Genomic DNA, 6,439 nt, shown 5'->3' on the forward strand with positions numbered 1-6,439 from the left:
GATTTGACCAATCGTGAACGGCCAACCACAACAACGCATTGAAAGTGCACGGTCACGGCGCTCACCATCTTTGTCTGTTCACTATCACCAACTCACCCAATCACGCAGAGTAAACACCCCGTGATCCTTCGCTTCTTTTTTTTATGAGAGTGATTGGTTTAGCCGCATATAGAAAACCCACACACAACGAGTGACGTGACTACGCACTTTTGGCACCACCTGATTGGCTCTATTGGATTCTAGCGACTGCTTCGGTCGGACTTAAAGTGAAACGGAGTATAGTATTGATCTACAGACGGAACTATAGACCAACTCAACTCTCCGACGTCACACCACTGCGGTGGCGCTGCTGTCAGTACTGGGCATGCGCGGATGCTTCGCCTAGCGCTTATATGGTTTCTGCGCCCACGCAGTGCTCGCATCCGGCGTGGGCAGACGCAGTCTTGAGCGTAAACACTGTGTTCGTCGATACTTCGTTCCACTATGGTACCTGGAACGCGTCTCGAACTGGTGTGTTTACCATCCTACTATGTTTATACATCAAAAGTGGTCCCAAAGTGGCAACAAATGACGTCACAGAAACCGGAGTGTCATGCTGTCAGGTGTCGCAATCCTGCCGGTTGGTCTTAGAAATGCTGACGAAAAGCACGAGCGAATGGAAGATTCGCTGTCTTCATGGCGTCCCAACTTGTCACTGCTGCAGCTTCCGTGGACTGTCACACCAGAGCAGCAGAACAGTCGTCTGCTACATCCACCACTCCTGCTGGATCACCACCAGGATCGCGAGCGGCGACAGCTAGATACTTTCATGACGTCATCAGGCGGAAAGCGAGGGACCACTTTTTTGTACGCCGTAAACACACCAGTGGGAGACGTGTTCCAGGCACCATTGTTTCACCTTTAAGGGGTAATGACACGAAAATTAAACGGATAGATTATTCTTCAAATGGAATGCTCATAGCCTACTTAGTATATACACTAAGTTACGCGATCTTTAGAGCTCTGGTAATTGCAATATTCAATTTACTAATTTTTATCATTTTCGTCTGGCGACCAGGCAACACTGCCCAAGTTAGTTACACCATGGTGTCCAAAAACCACGTGACCATGAACACACTCTCATTCTAGGCGCCCCCATGATTGCCCAAGCTCTCCTCGCCGCGGTACGATCAATACCGCTCACGCAACTCGGTAACCCGAAAGCTATTCTCGCTCTCGCCCCCGGCCCGTTGATCTTCCACCCTGCATGCGCCTGCGAGATATTCCCGGACGGCGGTGAGCGAGTTCGTCCGTAACTCTTCGTCGCTGGAGCTGGTCGCCAGCGAATCGCAATAAAAACGAACAGCTTCTAACATCTCTTGATAGCAATCACTCATCGCTGCTGCGATCAATGTCGAACACTTCGACAAGGCGAGCGATGCCGTGGACGTAATCGTCACGGACCGGATGCTCGAAACGTGGAAGGTAAACGGGGAAGCTGAGGCTCGAGACGCCAAGAGAGCCAAGTCTGTGAGTACGTGCAAGGAGACTCCGCGCTGGAGGCTGGCTACGTAGCCAACCTCCAGCTGCGCTTGGATCTGCCCCTCCGAGGGACCCGCATATAAATAGATTTATCTATGAAACTATTGCGCCCTTTTCAAAACAAGCTTGACAGAATTATAGGAACATACAATGGGTCCTAGCAGTATAGTTATCTCATATTTTATTTTTGGCGTGTCATAACCCCTTTAAATCCACGCACAGCCAATGCTACGAGCTGCTGGACCAATCAGACAGCGTCAGCACTTACAGAAGAAAAAGTACGTTTTTTTTTTTTTTTCTGTTGAAAGGCTGTTAAAAAAACGTCATCAGAGGATATAAAATGTCAACTGTTTTTCGTCTGACTTTCTCGACTCTGCTCCAAACTGGCTGCCGTACTGTAACGTAAAAAAACTCGCGATTTTTTACTTTTTAATAATTTATATCTTGCTCGGAAATGGTGTCTCTTCGGTATTTGAACCCACTACATACATCCAAAAACACACATAAGACACGAACACAAATTCAAACACCATGATACACTCAATACCTGAATCACAGTCCCGTTGACTGCTCAGCCTTATATAGCCTACATGTAAAAGGTGATTATTTGACCGGTGACCACTTCATCACTTATTAAGGTTGCAAGTATCCAATTTCCTTCTCGGGAGTCTGTCAAAAAAAAAACAGTGTTTCGAAGTTCGTAGAATCTATCTCTTACTAATAAGCAATGGTACAATTAAGAATAATTCGCCGCAGTCGTTAAAACAACATCCACAAAAACGACTCCTACGAGAAATGTTATCGCTTCTCTGCATATCACCACTCAGGACGAAACGAGTCAAGGCAGCTGCTCCCCTTTGAAATAGTTTTTTGCTTTTCTGTTCTAGTTGACTAGTTTAATAGGTTGAACAAGGTGACTCTAGTCACTTACAAAGTGAGAACTCCTGGCGTCCAGCACGCGCCTCATGCCTTTTGTCGTGCTTTGACTGCGTGCGCGTGTTCGAGGTGCGCGAGACGCCGAAGCGTCCTCCAAAGTAGAAGGCTCGAGATGGAGGCAGGACAATAGACCGATCTCACCAAGCGTTCCACGCATGCGTGACGCCGCCATAACTGTAGTTCGTAGGAGCCAGACGCCAGTTCACGCGACAGCTCATGCTGCCTCGTGGTCTGCTCGCGCAAACCTCCGGAAGGGTTGTCGCGCGTGCAGAAAGACTACAGCTCCCAGGATGCATATCGGCAGCGGTGGCGAACTCAAACTAGCTGGTGAGATCGGTATATAGACCTATTGATATATTACCCAAGCATCAAGGAGAATGCATAAATTGGTGTTCCACGCGCCACACGTGCTGGCCTCAGCAGTAGTAAATTTTTTAAAGCAAATACCTAAAACAAATGGCATCTTGCACGCGCGTTCGTCAACGCTTTATTTTGGTTATTTGATTCGAATCTTTTATACGGGGAATGCGTGCGCGTGTGCCGTGTGGAACACCAATCCCTGCATTCTCCTTGATCCTTGGGTAATATTGCAAATGGTCTATTGAATCTCCTTCCTACCCTTCTCACCTTGTCAGAGACTATTGATAAACTTAGTGACGTTTGACATCTAGTCAAGAAGTACTATGTTCAAAAGTCAACAGCAAGTCGGTAGTTTTTTTTTTTTTTTTTATCGACACTGGCTACAGAGAGTCAACTGAACATTTTCAACACGAAGTAGACAGAAGGTCTACACTTTTTTTGATTACACTGTTAACAGGAAGTTAGCAGAAAAAATAATCAACGTAAAGTTAATAGAAAGTCAACAGCCTTTCTTTTGACTCATGCTGAAGGAAATCATCAGAAAGGTTTTAACACAAAATCAACCAACTTTCTGTTAACCATGTCAACAGGAAGTCACAATAACAAGAAAATACTTCGATTCAACAAGAAGTCAACACGTTTTCAATAAAAATATAAAAAAAAAAAACAATTCTATAGTGGAAAAGCGCACCATCATGGTGTTTGAGTGCGTATTCTATCATCGCTGAACCAATCATTAACAGAAAACAGAAACCTAGTCACTTGTGCTTTTAACGCTGCTTGATTGGTTCCATTAGATCATAGCGTCTGCTTCGTCTAAACTTGAGCTCAAACAAAATATACTATACACTACGAGGCTCGAAAGAACAAAGCAAGGCTTAGCGCTTTGTGCCAGCATAAAGTTTTGTAAGGTCACTCATGTCTGCCAATGCCTCGCTAGACGCTTCGTGTAGCGTTTAAGAGAGAGTATAAATAATTCCGGTGTTAATGAGGAAGTAACAGCCAGGTGTTCGATGAATTAGAGCAGCCCAGCGACGCGAGCCTACCGATTAAGAAAACGGCGGCAGCCAGCTTTCAAGTGAACACCATAAACAACATCTGCCAGCACATCATTTGTACGGTTTGTTTTCCAGTTGTTTGTGTTATGGTGCTAATGTTGTCATCCCAAACACTCATCTTTCAAAATAATGTTGCATTTTGCGGCAGGAGATGGCCATTTAAAAGTTCCTGCCACGGAAAAATACAAACAATATATATATATATATATATATATATATATATATATATATATATCAGAAAGATTCAACGTGATAATTTAAAACATATTAGTTATCTTATTACCTTCCATTTGTTTACTTATTTCAGCACGATCAGAGCACGGGGGAAATTCTAAAGGGTAGGGGCAAAAAAGAAAGAAAACATACAAATATGGGATAACATCAACACTATTTCAAAAGCATAATGCAATAAAATTATAAAACATTTAAAGTTCACATTAACAAATATGGTTGGTTATGGCAGCCCTAAATGAATTGACTGATGATATTGACACGAAAAAATGCGGGGAGGCGTTTCCATGGGATGACGCTCGTGATATAAACGAGTCTATATAGAGGCAGTGGTGCGACGGTGATGAATTCCGACCTTGAATTGACAGTCAACGGGAGGGAAAATATACAGAGGACAAAGTGAGAACTTGCCTTTTAAAACAGGGTTAATGTAATACATTTTATGAAAAAGACACAGGCGAGATATTTTGCGACTCAACGAAAAAAGAGGAAGCGATAGGCTAGCTTTCACAGACAAGACACTGGTAGTACGATGATAACTAGAGATAATAAAACGTGCTCCGCGACTTTGAACGGCACCAAGGTTATAGACACGAGAGTTGTGTGAAGAAGTTCTTAGATTGATAAAGCGTATTCTAATTTGAACTTCTAGAGTCTTAAATTAATTTAACTCTACTGACACGGGGGCTAACATAATAATTCGTTTTAGCTATCCCAGCATACAGATGTCGTTAGCAATGATATGGCCGATGTGAGTTCATTGTTTACACCTTAAAGGTTATACGAATGCTGAGATACCTGTTAGAGGTCACGAACTGCAAAGGGAATTTACCAATTAGTATATAAATGGCGATGCGATATGTCGAAATACACACATAGTCTTAAGTTCGCTAGTGTTAAGAGTCACGCACCTTGTGTTGCACCATTTTACAACTGTGTTTATAGTAAGTCTGCGGAAGAAAAGCATCAGAGTTGTTAGTTACTTTGCAATAAATAACGAAATCGTTTGCGAACAAACTGACAGGGAATGAGATGTTCTGAGGCAAACCATTTATATAAGTAAGTAATAACAATGGCCCTCACATCTCATACACACTGGCGGTCGAAGAGCGTTCGCAGTGGTTGCATACGTGGTTGCTTAAAGATTCAATAAAATTTCACTTGCATTTGATGATGAAAGCTAGCGGATCCGCTTCGCTGTTTAAATTCGAATTCCAGTGGGAATTTACCTTAAGATGGATACCTGCGGGAGGCCTCAAGTGACAGGTCCGAGCTGAAAATTAGCATCGTTAATATGAGCAAACTGAGACCAATTATTTTGAAAATATGGAATCTATGCTACAACATTGGGGTCGAGATTAGATTAGCTGAGTTGAAAATTAAAAGCTTCTGAGAAACTTTGTCAAATGCTTTGCAGAAATCGAGCAAAACGCGATCAACCTGGAATTTTTGATCAAGAAGAAAATGTAATCGTAAGCGAAGGGAAGAAATTCAGTTTCAAGTGAAAGAAATTTGCAAAACGCATAATGCGAGGATGAACAAAAAAATTGGAATCTCAAAACCTAACAGTTCAGGTGCGAGTAAATCATATGTTTCATAATTTTATAAGGTGTACTGATTAAATAGATCGGCAGGTAACTATGAGGAATATGTTTGTCACCTGATTTATGGAGCGGAACCATTTTCCCTATTTCCCAATCCTCCGGAATAGCACCAAGGAGAAGCGATTGTTCAAGGAGTTCAGAATAAGTATATAGATATAGGTAGATGTTTTGATATTCTTCAGGAACATATATGTAAAGCTGTCGACAACACGAGAGCAAGGCGTCTTCATATTTTTTTTCTTGGTCTAACTATACCAACATAATTGAAGAAAAAAAAAGTTTGTGCGCAGAATTTCGTAAGAACAGTACACCGCGAGAGAACCATAGAAATCGGGAGAAAACGAATTCACAAAAATATTTTACACAAGCCCTAACTGGCTTCGGCAGAGCTGACATTTTGTACTATTTTTATTAATAAAGACTATTATTATTATTATTATTTGTTAGTATTAACTCTTAACGCATTGGCACACTGACTATGAACAGAACATCAGGGCGCAGACGAGCTGGTGGATAACCGACTACACAGCATGGCCTCTCCGTGTAATCCCGTTCGAGGTACAACCAAATTTTTTGCACCATTTATTACGTTCTAAAACTATTTAGGACTTCATAACAACATAAATGGTAAAGTATGACTGGCAAACGTTAGTTTGGCTTCGGTGATTGCGCTCTTGTAAGATTCAGTGGCAGTGCAATAAGATGCCTAACGTTCAGCAAGGCCAGGAT

This window comes from Ixodes scapularis, unplaced genomic scaffold, assembly GCF_016920785.2.
Source record: "Ixodes scapularis isolate PalLabHiFi unplaced genomic scaffold, ASM1692078v2 PGA_scaffold13__105_contigs__length_92229423, whole genome shotgun sequence".
Lineage (NCBI taxonomy): Eukaryota > Metazoa > Arthropoda > Arachnida > Ixodida > Ixodidae > Ixodes > Ixodes scapularis.